Source organism: Hibiscus syriacus, unplaced genomic scaffold (genome assembly GCF_006381635.1).
Source record: "Hibiscus syriacus cultivar Baekdansim isolate YM2019G1 unplaced genomic scaffold, ASM638163v2 tig00110247_pilon, whole genome shotgun sequence".
Classification (NCBI taxonomy): domain Eukaryota; kingdom Viridiplantae; phylum Streptophyta; class Magnoliopsida; order Malvales; family Malvaceae; genus Hibiscus; species Hibiscus syriacus.
In genome coordinates, this window is record NW_024062645.1 from 801,753 (window position 1) to 817,442 (window position 15,690).

Below are 15,690 nucleotides of genomic sequence, written 5' to 3' on the forward strand. Positions count from 1 at the left end.
CAAGCTGCTTCAAATCTAAAAGGTCGTTTCTCTTGTTCTCCAGGAATATCCCAATTCGTGTTAATCAGAATTGGATTATGGTCAGAGTACACTCTTGTTAATGTAGCCACTCGAAGGTTCGGAAAGTACTCGACCATCTCCATATTATGAAGTAACCTATCGAGTCTTTCCTGAAGAGTGACTCTTCCATGGAGGTGTCTAGTCCAAGTAAACTTGTTACCAACATATCCATCATCCATCAGGTTGCATCTATTCCAGTGATCGCGAAACTTGACGATGCGACTCATGCAATTGGAGTTACTGCCTAAACGTTCTTCCAATGTAGCAAAGTCATTGAAGTCACCCACTATCATCCAAGGCTGATTAATAGTTGTAGAGTAATTGTAGATATTCTCCCAGGCTTCTTCTTTTTTAAGCGAATGAGGTTGGATATAGACAGTGGAAAGCAGCCATCTTTTATCGTCTTCTATAATTTCACAGTGGATAACCTGGTCTGTGTGTTGCCGAATGGTCACCTCATGCGAATTAGAATTCCAAAGAAGAATTAAACCTCCCCGGAGACCTTGAGAGGGGACCTCAAAATGATTATCGAACTTCAATTTTTTCTGGAGCAAAGGACCAATACATGTCTTTGCTTTTGTTTCGAGAAGACAAATAATGGTTGGATTCTCCTCCCGAATCAACTCTCTACAGTTCCTGATGAAATTTTGATTACCTACTCCACGACAATTCCAAGACATCAACTTCATTGGGTGGAATTAATATTCGTGCAAGCCTCAAAGGCCATCATCTCCTTAGTGTAATCAACATGTTCCGGTTCAATTGGTTCAGTTTCCATCTCCCGAACAGCCTGGAATTCAGCTATACTAGTAGCATTTTCAACCTCCATAGATGGGTTTTCGTGATATTCCATTCTCTTTCTCACCTCTAATTCTGGTTCCATGCCAACTTTTTGATTGTTTCCACCAGTATATTTGTTGCCTTTTATTCCACCCTGTTCGCCTCTCATCGCAAGGAATATTGGAGGCCGCAAAGACTCGTCTGTTTTCCTATGAAACTCACCTCCTGAGCTTTCTGTCAAGTTACGAGTTTTAGCTCTGCTGCTACCATCTTCACTTCTGGTCGATCTCATGTCTTTTGCAGACCTACCAGTCGTATTAATGTTCTTGTACACCTCTTGGTTCGGGTTGTGATCCTCCTTTTCCTTACTCATCTCATTTCCATCAATATTATTCAAACCATCAAATCTATTATGCTGTCGTGATTCATGAATTCTACTACTTTTATTCTTCTGGTTATTCCTCGTTCCTCGTAATCTCCGTTGAACCAACATCCAAGGTCCGTATCTTTCCTTTTCCAGTTCTTTCCCTTCATGTTGAAATTTCTCCTGTTCATCCTCCTGTCTTTCTTGGTGTTCTTGAGCTTGTGGTTCTATGTTCACCTCTCTGCTTATAGGGGTCACTTTCTGATTGGCCAAGCAGTCTGTGACTCTGTGACCCACCATGCCACAATTGAAACAGATCGAGTGCAGCCCCTCATATTCAATATTGTAGACCCTTTTCCCTATACGAACCTTAGACAACAGAGGAGAGCCTAGATCAATTTCCACGCATATTCTGGCAAATCGCCCTCTTATTGACCAAGCTGTGTGATAGTCAATCTTGATAGGTTTTCCAACAAGTTTTCCTATGTTGCACAAGACACTTTCCTCAAAATACTCGATAGGGAGCCCTGGAATGTGGATCCAAACTGCCGTGGAAGGAATACTTGCGCTTGCTGCCACGAAATTGGGACGCCATCTCTGCACCGTAATATAATGGTCCATGATCTTCCAAGGGCCTTCCATGAGAACCTTAGCTCTATCCAACATATTCTGAAATTTAATTGCATAAAATCCATACCCAAGATCGATACATTCAAACTCACCTTTTAGTTTCCACAGATTTGTTATTCTACTGATTAGGGTTTTGTAGACCACCGTTTTACCCAATACCTTGATAATAATCGCCTTTCTCCATGGTTTCCTCAACTTTCCTTTCAATTCCTGAGGAATCTCGATTGTCGGGATGTCGTCCCCTTCAGAAGTTTCTTCTTCGTCTGAATCTACATCTTCAACTTCAGTCGAGAATTGAAAACTTTCGGGAAGAAGGGTCGGGCTTATCACTGCATCTTTCCATGATCTTTTTGGCATCTCCTCTTCGAAAGCGTCACCACCTTCCGTTGGTCGGAATCTCTTGTTTATTCTTTCTACATTACCTTCCCCTTCCACTGTCTGGGTCACCTTGGTGGCCGGCGGAGCCGCTTCCGTTGCAACATGATTTTAGTTATTGTCCTTTACTGTGATGAATTTTATTTCAATTGTAGCCCCTTCCGTTGCAACATGATTTTAAACACGTTAGTTATTGTCCTTTACTGTGATGAATTTTATTTCATGTAAATTAGAGTATAAGAATTCCTTTTGAAGCTATAATTATAGGAATAGGATAAACTACCGAGGTATATTGTTTAATCACTTAATTTTATTTTAGCATTGAATTTTAGTTTAGAGTTGAACTAGGATATCATATCATTAAATTATTAAAGAGAAAAAAAGCGCATTGAATTGCTTAATAACTTAGCTTCATTCCATTCAAAGTAAGACATTCTGACTTATGATTGTTATTATTTGAAAATTAGAAAACAAAACATACTAGCCACTCCACTCTCATGCACAACCTACATTAAGCTATTATCCTGTGTCAATTTGTTGCACGAATAAGACATTGTTGTGGTAATAACTATCATGTCAAGATGGATTCCTCACATGAAAACCCATGCCATCAACGCAAGGCAATTTGCTCCCACAAATACCTTCACTTTGTCCCCATTAATGCTGCTAGGGTTGCCTTCGATACAGAGTTCGAACTTGTCCCACTCAAGAAGAAGAACAAGAGGAGGTTGACTGGTGAATCTGGTGAAAGGTTCAGGATACATACCCAAGCTCATCAGGAAAAGAACAGCAGTTGGCTTCATGTTTTTTTTTCTTAAAACTTGAATTAGAAGATTGTGTTTTTAGGAGACATATTAGGGCAATTAGACACTGGCATCAATGTTGCAAGCGGGGATGGCATTTGAAGAGCCGAAGTGGTGTTAACCGGAAGGCCTAGAGAAGGGTCGATGCTCGGCAAAAGCACTTGGGCTTGGTGGTCTTCACTTTCTGAGTGTCTTGGCAACACTGCTGCTGGTTTCTTTGCAGTCCCACTCACAAAAGGGATGCAAGATGCCAGATTTTGCAAGCTGCTCACCACATTCCTTCTCCTCATCACCCATATTTGACATGATGCCACTACAAACCATACCACCACCATCTTTAATGACAAACACTATAAATTCTTTATTGATATCCTCGAGTTAAGCACTATAAATTCTTTGTTGGTGACAAGAGATTCAACTAGAAATCTAGAAATCGTACTATGTTGTTAATTTATCAGCTTACCATACGAATTAGAATCAATGGGCTCACCTTCACAAAAGTTTTAACTATCATATCTATTAAATTGATTAAAAGGGTTGATATCAACAGATTGTATTTCAAGTATGATGATATCCTTTGTATGTCTAACCTTTTCATTTTAGATTTCTTCTTTCCTTTTTCCCTCTTCTCATTTTTTTTCCAACATTATTGATCTGATTCAATAGCAGAAGGTAACCGGGACAGGAATGTACTCGGAAGAGCAATTACCTACTTGGGGTAATACCATTAACAAAAACAGAAAAAAAACCCCTTATTTCTTCAACAAAATCGTGCATTTGCAAAGAGGACAGAGCGCTTTCATCTTGAGCCATTTATCTACACAGTTTTTATGGAAGACATGAGAGCAAGGGAGCTCCTTCAGCACTTCATTATCCGCGTAATTCGTCAAACAAATGCAGCAAACCTGCATATTGATGATATAGATTTAGCTGACTGGAAATTTCCGGTTGATAACAAAACAATGTAAAGTATGTAATCATAATGCTTCCTCGAGCATTAAGCATAAGTAATCAATCTTATGAGCAAGGCATTCCGGAACTTACAGCATCATCCCGTGGAATAGCACAGTCCTTCTCGGCTCCTGCTGCTTCAGCCCCTCCTTTAACTTCAGAATTAATTTTCTTTATGATGCCAGTACCATCTTTCAGCAACTTGAAAGTGTATGTTGGCAGAGAATCGATGCATTCTGAAGGGGCTCCTCTAATTAGACCAAGGTCCCCACAGCAGCATGCCAAAACCACAACCAGGATGAAGGGAATAATAAAATTGAGATAGCTGAAGACAAGAAACATTATGCATAATCTGCAGTGGAGCCAAAGAAACCGGTTGATTTCCAGATAAGAGAAAAGCCAACGACTAGTATAATACTTGTACAGGTAAGTGTTGACACCTGTGCAAATTTGAAGCTCCTGATGAAGAGTGACCTCCAAATAGCCAAACATTTCCAATAACAAACCACACAAAAAAGTATGCTTTTAGCACCCATTTGAAGTGCTCCAATAATCTGTTAAGCCTGCCAAGTTACCGTCAAAAAATGCATCGGCAATTGCATATAACTGATTTAAGTTATGCATAAAACATTCTGAAAAGCAAATGTTACGACCAAACCAAAAGGTGCTTATAAAAAACCAAATATAATACAAACTGTCTGAGGCTTAAATTTACACCAGAGTAATATGTTCAACTCTTTCTTAAACATAAGCACAGCAAAAAGTAGGTTTTCTTTAATGTCTATCCTATTTTCAGTAACATCAGCAGTAACTGTGAAGATCATCTGAAGAAAACACAACACTGTACAGAAAAGAGCACCACTCTCATTGAAAATACACAATGTAAAACATAAAACATGTTCTACGGATCAAAAGCAAATTTTCTTCTGATATTAGACATTCTAACACACAGATTATACTCAGAACCGAAGGGAATTGTGTGCTTTGCAATGAATCAATGGAATCTAGGAACCACTTGTTCTTTGAATGCTCCACTGCTTCTTTTTTTATGGAACAAAATTCTGCTTCTCAGCAGTATTAACAAACTCTGCTCATCATGGGAGGCATTGCTAGCTTGGGCTTATAGTTCTTGGAAAGGAAAGTCACTCTTATCTACTATTCTTAAGCTTGCATGGTGCGCCTTTATATATATATTTTGTGGGAAGAGCGCAACCAAAGAATTTTTAAAGGATGCTCCTGAACCAATGAAGATCTCCTAACTTGGATCAAAGAATTTGTAGGAATCAAACTTAGGGGGAAAAACTTCAATAGGATTGATAGAATTAATTCTAACCTCTGTATTTCATGGGGTTTATATTAAAACCGATCTGCTGTTTTTGTATGTAGACTGTATATAATGTCTTGAGATGGGTATTTTTTGTAGCATTCTATGCTTCTTTGGGTAATAAAATTGATGAATCATCCAAAAAAAATAAAGTCGAATGATCCAGAAACTGAGACATGTAAAGGAGATCATGCAACATGATTCAGAAACTTCAAGAACGTGAGTCCACGTTAAAAGGAGAAAGTTAAACAATCTCAAGGGTTGGTAACTTCTATTGGAGACAACGGCAAAATTTCCAAAACTCTCAAATTCCGTTCTTCTAAGCTAGCTAGTATCCAGCATGTATGGAGAGAATGAAATAGACAAAAGGCAAAGTAGATGAAGATCTATAATTCAAGCAAATGATTCCACACCAAGAAGAATATAACACTGAGAAACCATCTTAAAGTGCAAACTGCCAAATTATGAACATTAGACATTAAGATTAACATTGAAAAATGTCGGAAAAAAGGTGAGCGGTGAGCGCTTACATAGGATACGGAAGAAAACAATGCTGGAAAATGATAGGAATACTAGCAGCACACCCAGCGGCGTAACCCACAATCCAAGTGGGCAATGGAGCTTGTGGCTTCTCATTCCTGGAAACTGCTAGAACAGCTACTGATGCAACAATCTGACTTATATTGAAAACTAGTCTGATATAAACCCAAAAGCAAAAGGATGAGATAAAACTCCCATGACTTGATCCAGCAGGAGCTGGCTGAATCACAGGTACATGAGAAGTTCTTGATTCAACATTATTTCCAAGTTGGCCATCATTTGGTATATCAAGAACATGATCATTTCTCTCATGGAGATTCTCAGACGTCTGCTCCATTTGATTATTTTTTAGTCGATTGCTTTTTTAATTACGGCAGGAGAAGTAGGCATAAGGTGAAAGCCTATAGGTTAATTGTTCTTCCTTTTCAATACATCATATCAGTTGTCAATATCTTTAGCAAACCAAAAAATTCAGTCCTCGTTTAAGCCTCCAATTTCTGTTGCATATATAAAATTCATAAGCACACAAGACAACCAATGCTCCAAAACAAAGAATTTATTCATAGAAAATATATAATAATTAAAAAAGGAAACATAAATTATACATCTTTTTCTTCCTTCCCTCGATTCATCAGTAATTCATCCTGAGCTAGGAAAAACCTCCAGGAAAAAACAAGAGAATCTTCAATTCTAGTTACAAAAATCAAATGAATGCAAAAAAAAAAAAACTTTTTTGGGTTATCTTTCATTTGTTTTCCCAGCAACCAAACATGTTCCAATTTGTCAGGACCGAAGAAAAACAAAAACTCTTAAACTGAAGATGGTGATCACAAGTTCAAGACTTGTTGACTTGTTGAATATTTGGATTAAAACATGATTTCTTTTCATTTCCCCAGTTTTGTCAGCATCCAAACATGAAGTAAAAATTTTAACTTTAAACCAAGGAGGAATTAAGGAGTTACTCAACACCAGAATTGAGGAAAATAATAGTAAATTTACTTGTATAAATTTTAACCCAAACAAAAAGGACTTACAGTATCTAAATTGGGTTTTTCCCACTTGACCCTCCGCAGTTTGGTGAAAGAAAAATAAGATTTTGATCAACGTAGGATACTAGTTAAAGTAGAAATAGAAAAAATATTAATAAAAAATCAAAAAACGGTGGGAATGTAGCCTAGTTCTTTGTCGTTTTGAGATTGTTTTCATGTGCAATTTACAAATCCAAACAGGGTCTTACTTTAACACCACTCTTTTCATTGGAGTGAACGGTTTGAATTTGCTTTCCTAAAAACAAGAGCATTCTTTTCACATTGCCCATCCTTGTATTTGGTAATTATTTATTTGGAAATAGCTTTGTAACAACTCACACTCAATAACTTTTTTTTATATAGAATTCTGCTAATTTTATTAAAAATAGAAAATATTCAGAATTACAATGAATATTTACAAATATAATCGTAACCGTAAGTATAAACTAAATTATAATTAGGACATTTTGTTATAACTATTAACACAAAAACTAGTTATCTAGATCACACAATGATCGAAAAAGAAAATGATAGAAAATCTAACCAATGCTCGAACAAAATAAAGATATTAACAAATCTGACTGAATCGACAAACGAACCACAAAAAGGGATGAAACTACTGAAGATCACTAATAAATCGCAAAATCAGAATTAAGCGACGTGAGAAAACTATCCACCAATATAAAATGCGTGTCCAAATCAATTTGATGGTCCAAAACAGGGAAGATCAACATGATAACAAATAAACTTCATCTTGATCAGTCGTGGCGATGTCAAATCCAACCCTGAGAAAAAAAAATGAAAACAACGACAAAAAAACCATAAACTACTAAAATATAGAGAAAAACGTGTCACAATGACAGAGACAAACATGTCATAAATGTAGAGAATATGTCACAAAGACGTAATTAATTTTATGAAAAAACTAAAAAAAAGAAAGAAAAAAGATAACCGACAGGTGACAACCAACATCAAAACTATTGTCACCACCGGTTAAACAAAATTAAAGAAAAAAAAAGTTAATTTGATCAATAAAATTGACAAAATATAAAAAAGAAAAAAAGAAGAGAGAGGAGCAGGAAGAAAGCGGCTAGGTTTTTTTTTTAATGATAGACAGATCCTCGGTAAATTAAACGATAATAAATAATTGTAGAGTTATAGACCTAATATTATATATGTTCACTAAAATATTATAAATATAATATAAAATTCAATTAATTTTAAGGTTTATAAAAAGATCAAAATAAAGAGTCCAAGATGAGCATCCTATTACTCTTGCTTTGAAGATCAATGGCAAGCTTGGACAGCACAATGTGGAGATGCTCCTTCCTTGCCGATGTTATGTTTGTGAGTCATCCTTGTTTAAGATGATAATAGGTAAGAAAATGACACAAAGCCACATATCTTGTGAGACAGGACTTTAGGTAAGATGATTTGGGCTTTAGAGAAATCAATTACTCAACTATTGTCCATGCATCAGATTTCTATGTTTTCAGTTAGCACCCAGGCCACAACATCATCTCCATTTGTCTTGGACTATATAACGTATTACCTCTTTTTCATACACACTAATAAGCTTCAAGGTTGAACGTGAGGCCTGCCCAATTGGCAGATGACAAAAGGCATTGGCCACACCTATCTATAACTCAAAGTAGGCAACCTCCTTAATCTCATGCCTACATCAACACCCCCGCGTTACCCCTTACTTCTACTTTATTCACATACGGCTATCTGTACTCAAGGATGACAAAGGTTGGTTGTCCCATAAAACTCTTTTTGGTGAACCACGAAAGTTGTGGAACAACCAACTGTTTTTTGATTTAATGCAACCCTAACCTAATTCTTGTACCATTCAAGTTGCATAAAAAAACCACATATATCTTTACCTAATTTTTACAAACCTCAACATTTTATGCCCATATTGCTTACGGATATAGTTTAAAACCATTATCCTTTTATCCATGTGTGCATTAAAAACGATTATAATACATTCATGAGTTTCAAATCCCAATTTTTTCTTACACCTGCTTCTGTCACCTTACATTTCTTTGTCTAATTTTAGGAAAGCTTTGTGTCAAATTTATTTTACTTCATATTTGGAATTTAAAGTTTAATTTTAAATGAATAAAAAATCTTTATACATTATAAAATGAGCGAAATGCTCTTCCTCTTTCTTTTAACATTAGAAAATAAATATTTATAACTAAATAATCTTATATAGAACAATTTTTTTTTAAAAAAATTAGAGAACCAAAACCACTGCCCGGCGGCAGACCCTAGCTCCGACGTCATAATTAACTCAAAAGATTGGCACGAAAGCACTAACGGCTTTTGGAAGCCGTATAAATGTTTATTATCACTACAGCAAAAATGGTTTTCAGCGGCGGATGTAGCGGCGTTTTACTGCAAACGCCAATAATTATTTAAATATAGCGGCGTTTTTGAACAAACGCCGCAAAATACTATACTTTAGTGGCGTTTGTATAAAAACGCCGCTAAAGAATCGTAATGTAGTGGCGTTTTTATACAAACGCCGCTATAAACTAGTATTTTAGTGGCATTTTTATACAAACGCTGCTATAGACACGTACTTTTGTGGCGTTTTAATACCAAACGCTGCTATAGACTCGTACTTTAGTGGCATTTTTACACAAACGCCGCTATAGACACGTACTTTAGTGGCGTTTTAATACCAAACGCCGCTATACACACGTACTTTAATGGCATTTTTACACAAACGCCGCTATAGACAGGTACTTTTATGGCGTTTTAATACCAAACGCCGCTATAGATTAGTACTTTAGTGGCGTTTTTACACAAACGCCGCTATAGACATGTACTTTTGTGGCGTTTTAATACCAAACGCCGCTATAGACTCGTACTTTAGTGGCGTTTTAATACCAAACGCCGCAATTGTCATATAACCTGAAACTCGGGCTTTTCAGAAATATTTTTTTATCTGTGGTACGACTGTAAATAATGTGAATGCTGTGGTTAACAATTGAATGAGTAGGGTTTTGCTTTACTTCTTCGAATCGAAAATGGCACTGTGAGCTAATACCTAAACCCTGTCTTCCCGCTTTACTTCCTCCAAGGTTTGAGCTTCGATTAGTAAAGTTTTTCGATTTCCTCTCTCCTTTTATTATTTGCTAATGGCTTCAGCTTGCAAGAGCTTCATCAGTAGATCATCCTCCTCCATCAAATCCGCCTTTAGAACCAACGGTCCAAAATCCCCATTCTCAAGATCTGCCGCTGCTCCCTCCTCCACCCGATCACCTCTCCCCTCCCAATTCACCTCTCCTCTTCGCCGTTTCACTTTCTCGAGGTACCTTTTTTGGTTTCCATTTTCTAGATTACAATTGGTTAAAAAGAGAGGACAATTTTTGGTTCAAAAGCCTGATTTCTGTTTAATCTTGGTTTACATAGGAAAGAAAATGTACTTTCGATTGGTTTTTTGAGAGGTGATTTGGTATACTAGGTTTTTGGCTATGTTAGTTTATCAATTCTAGGTTCAGGCTGGGTTATCAATGTCGGGTTTTGGTTTGAAGAACTATGAATGAGAGGGGAGTTTAGGGTCTGTCGGTCTGCCCTGTGCATGTATGCATTTATTCTTGAAATAAATGTATATGATAATTTCATTTCTCTACGAGAAGTATAGATATTCTTATTTATGTTCCATGTATCTTGTTGTGTATATGAGAAAAGATGTTTTCGAATAACTGATAAGAGTTTATATGAATGATCAGGTTTAATTCCAGGCTCTAATTTTTGGATCTCACTGGTAACTTCAGGGGTGCCGTGTGCGCGGTCGTTGGGGTGGGTTTCAGGTGGGCTTTTAAAATGATATAGTTTTCATGGAGTTTTTTGTTTCGAGATTCAGACAAAGGCGGGTTAAGTAAAGGTGGTTACATGGGAATTCATACAATGGTGGTAGTAATGGCAAACAGTTACAATGTCAGCAGTTAACACGGCAAAGTTCAATGTATAGTCTCACGCTGGATGAGGTTCAAAATCAGTTTGCTGACTTGGGAAAACCTCTGAACAGCATGAACCTGGATGAGTTTCTCAAGAGTGTATGGACTTTGGAGGGTAACCAGACTTTTGGTACGGACACTGAAGGAACAGCAGTGACCAATCAAACTTCTCTGCAGCGTCAGGCAAGTTTGTCGTTATCGAGTGCTTTGAGCAAGAAGACGGTTGATGAGGTTTGGAAAGATATTCGACAAAGTAAAATTGATGGGGAAAAGAAATCAAGAGAAAGGCAGCCTACCCTTGGAGAAATGACATTGGAGGATTTTCTCATAGAGGCTGGAGTTGTTACTAAAGCATCTACTGATGAAAATGTCGGTGCTCCTATTGTTGAGGTCGATCCAAGTGTTGCACACAGTTTGCACAACACAGTCAGTGGATGCAGTACCCACAACCCCCCCAATATCATCATCCACAACAAGTATAATGGGGATTTATATGCCGGCCCAGCCTATGCCACAACCATTAGCCTTAGTGACTCCTGGTGTAATGGATGTCTCTTACCCGGAGAACCAGGTGTCATTGCCTTCGCCTTTGATGGGAACATTATCAGATACTCAGACATCTGGAAGGAAAAGAGGTTCCCCAGAGGACATAGTTGAAAAAAAATGTTGAAAGGAGACAGAAGAGGATGATAAGGAACAGGGAATCTGCGGCACGTTCACGAGCAAGGAAGCAGGTCGACTTCATTTATTTTCTCTCTTAAACTTGCATGACAATCATACTGCTTTTTTTTATATATTTGAAATGTCTTTATATCGTGTTCTGAATATCGAGTGAACCTGAAAGATATTTAAACAGGCTTATACTAATGAATTGGAGAACAAAGCTTCACGATAAGAAGAGGAAACGAAAGGCTGAGGAAGCAGAAGGTTAGATCTGTCGTATCTGACTCATTTACACTCAATCCATGAACTTCAAACATTTCATTTTTTCCAACCTGTCCTTTGACAGAACTAGTATTTTTCGTGTTTGCATTTCAAATATATATTTACTTATGCCTTTACATTGATAACCTATCCATAGTTAGTTACTTATGTCAGTTTCTCTCTAAAACTGATTCTCGTGGAGATAATGTTATAGTTTTCTCTTAGTATGTTATAGTTTTTTAGATTAATATGCCTCTAGTGGAACTTGGAATTTATATGATATTAGTAATTGTTACAACTGACCCTAGCTGATGGGATGGGGAGAAGGAGTGGTCGAGGATATTATGAATGAAATTAAAGATTCTATCCATGCAAATGTTATAAGTTGTGTTGGTTATCATGTTTCTGTTATGATTTCAGTGGCACTTTGGTATCTGAGATCTCAACTATTTTCCTGAATTATTTTATTTTCTACTTGAACTTTAACAAACTTCATCGCGTTTGTCAGAAACTGATAAAATGTTTCTTTCTTGTGAACTAGTGATAACCAAGTTAACTATGAATCGATGTATAGGGGCCTGCTTCATCGCACATGTGTAAAATTTTGTATAACACAGTTTTTAGTTAAGACATTGAGATAGTTTGATTATTTTTTTTATTGTTTACATGATATTCAAACTAAAAATAGCTTTTGTTCATTCAATTTTCTGTTATGTGTAATCTCAATTATCTATAAACGCATCCATGCTACACACACATTCATATTCTCCTTCATACCTTGTCCTTTCATACTTATATTATAGCATAGATGCCCTGTTACACTATGCTCACATTGATATCCTTAATTTCTCATTAATTCTATCAATATGTTAAGGCCAGGCGCATGACTAGACATGCCCCTCAAACCTTTTTCAGGTGAGATCCATTTGATTAGTAGGAAGACTAGAGCCTAGGCACACGATTTTTTTGCAAGGAAATCACACATATTGATATTGGTTATTTGACTGATATAAAAGATTGTATGTTTTGTAGATAGACTACACTAGACCATACAATAGCCATATACACACATAGACACCATATAGCCCTCACACATACATATTGCAGTTCACACAGGCTAATGCCTTTTTTGTGCATTATGCATAAGGCAATATAAGGGTTCTAAGACATACTTTAAATTTGAAGTACCTTTCCTTCACTCTGGCTGATTTTCTTGAATGATAAAATCAGCCACTTATCTACACACACATATAAAGGGTTCTAGTACCTAGAGTGCGCTATGCCTAAATTCTATGTAACACTTATATCTTATTAGAAGTTTGTTTTATTATAAGAACCGGCTTGTCCCTCCATGGGTATGGATCATCCAGTGTGATCTGGAGGATAAGTTGACCCTCTGGTTCGAAGTAATTAAGTTGTGTTTCTTTCTTTCAAAGAGTTGAGGATAAGCTTCAGCTTTATCAGTGGTGAAGACAATTGAATTCCAAAACCCATCATCACGATTTCGAACCTCGTCTGAGTTTTTAGTGCTTCTGGCACTTATCCCGGTCTCTAGTACTATTTTATCTGTTTTCTATTGTGAGTGGCTTTTTTTTTTTGCTTCTCATACTCTTAATGGTTGTTATATATCTGCTCCTGTTTTATCATTCTTGAATTTGCACTTATCCCGCTATACATGTATGTGTTATTATTCAGGGAAATAGAATACAAATTTTTTTTATCTTCTCTTTTAACCTGAAACTCGGGCTTTTCAGAAATATTTTTCAAAAGGTGGAGGCGTCGGTTATAGTCTCTTTCTGTTTTCATATAAAGATATAATCCTTGAAATTCTAAGTTATTTCTGAATCTCTCTTTCCAAGGTGGAGGCGTCGGTTATAGTCTATTTTCCTAATTTCTGCAAGCTTAGGGGTTTATTTTGTTTACTAATGTGAAAGTTCTGCGTATTTTTAAAGGTTTGGAAAATCAAATGGGAGTGAAGGTAGAACCTGATGTCACTGTTCTGGATTGTGATTCGTCGACTAGCTGAAATCGAAGAAAGAATGGTATTTTTCTTTTATTATTTGATTAATTTGATTTGATAATCAGGGATAATTTGATTGTTTACTTGTTTAAGAATTTGAAGTTGTAATTTGTAGCTCAAAAGTCAATTCAAAGCTCTACATATCAATATGCAAAGATTTTCTGTATTGGATTTGGTAATTTGGTTGCGGCAAAGAATTGATTTTTTCTGTGATTGAAATCTAGAAAACACGGGGTGTTAGTCTACTCTTTATCTATGAATTATTTCTAGTTTGAGTAGAAATAGTATGTTACCTTCAACATACCAACACAACTATACTGATCATTGAATCAAAGCCTAGGAAATAAGCAAGAATAAACATAAGCAAAAATCAATAGAGACAGTATCATGTAGTATATTTATTCTACAAAACACATAAGCAAAAGGGTTTGAATAACTAGAAATTACCGGTTTGACATGAGCGACTGGTGGAGGATTTGTAGTCCTCAATTTCTCAACAAATTGATAATTACCTTCCTAACATTCTTCGTGCATAATCATTAACTTCTCAGCAGTTATGCCGATGGACAGTGGGCTGCCGGTGATGAACCAATATACTATATTGTATCACCAAAGGATGTGTCATAGCGAAACCTAGGTTACTTCCGATTCTTTATTTTTTCTTTCTTCTTGAAGATTAAACTTGTCTTTCATTGAGAAAAATAGTAGAGTAGGAAAAAGATTGTGGTTTCTGTAGTAATATGCTCCAAAATAGTATGGTGCAGGTTGTCCCGTTGATGATTGTAGATTGTAAACAAGCAGTTAATTTGTTGCTCCAAATCGGGACTTAATTACACCATCTGAAGTGTTTCACAGCTTCTGAATACTAGAAAAAAGTGTGATACGACAGCCTTTTCTTAGGAACATACCCAACAGTGCACGCAAAGCTTGTTGATTTTCAAAAAGAACTTGTAAACTTGCAGGTCCTGAAATAATTAACCTTCTATTTTCCTTATGAAGTTAACTTCTTTGTATGGTACTAACACAGTTCTAGAGTTTATGCTTGTGAGTTTGTTTGACTGATTGTAATCTTTTGTATTCATCTAAGATGGTGTTATTAATCAGTTTATTGAATGTAGGTTGTGGAGAATAATCCCAAATACTGGGAAGTTATGTCATCAACACTTGCTGTGGGTTGGCTAGATATCGTGGTATGTGTCTGACAGACTAATGTGGTTTTATAGCTTAATAAAATTATGAAATCATGTTAGGTTCTTTTTTTTAGTGGAATTTTATGATTGGATGTAGTTTTATATTTTGATTATCATCATGAAGGTTGCCCATGCCATAGAGTTGTTGACTGCTGGACTGACCATGCAGAAATGTGTTGTTACTTTTTTAACGTAAGATATAATGGATTTTCATATAAACTGATGATTTATTTGGATATGAAACTAGAGATCGGGTTTGCATTGCCATGGATAAGGCCTTTTCAAGTGGCATGCCAATGGAGTAAGACCTCATGAAGCAAAATATCTGTGCAAGAAATGACAAGACGATACTAGCTCTGCATCATTGTTTTCCCATATAAACTGGATTTATCTCTTTGAATTTAAGCGCCTCATTGTGACGAAGAGTTTTGAAGAATGTGTAAGATTAGAAACAAAATATCTTAGATATTATTGTTTATTATAGTTAATAATGTTGAACTACATTATATTTTACGTTAATGTAAACTTTGATTTATTATTATGGATTTCATTTTTCTTGTATGGATTTTAAGTTTGTTGTTAGGATGTCAAGTTTATTGGAAAATGCTACAGGTTAAATTTGGGTAATAAAAGAGTAAAACAACATTTGACAAATTAGTTTTAATTTGCAAAATCAATTTCTTTAGCTATAGAGAGGTAATTAGCGGCGTTTTATCTTAAAACGCCG

The 15,690-nt window shown here is 36.2% G+C and overlaps 1 long non-coding RNA gene and 1 pseudogene across 1 annotated transcript; both read left to right on the forward strand.

Moving 5' to 3' along the window:
• Window positions 1-4,060: 4,060 nt before the first annotated feature.
• On the forward strand, window positions 4,061-12,191 carry LOC120114798 (annotated as a pseudogene).
• A 2,438-nt stretch (window positions 12,192-14,629) lies between these two features.
• Window positions 14,630-15,239, forward strand: LOC120114868. Its single transcript, XR_005515436.1, has 3 exons — window positions 14,630-14,735; window positions 14,892-14,963; window positions 15,211-15,239. It is a non-coding gene; the product is annotated as an uncharacterized LOC120114868 (long non-coding RNA).
• The last annotated feature ends 451 nt before the right edge of the window (window positions 15,240-15,690 follow it).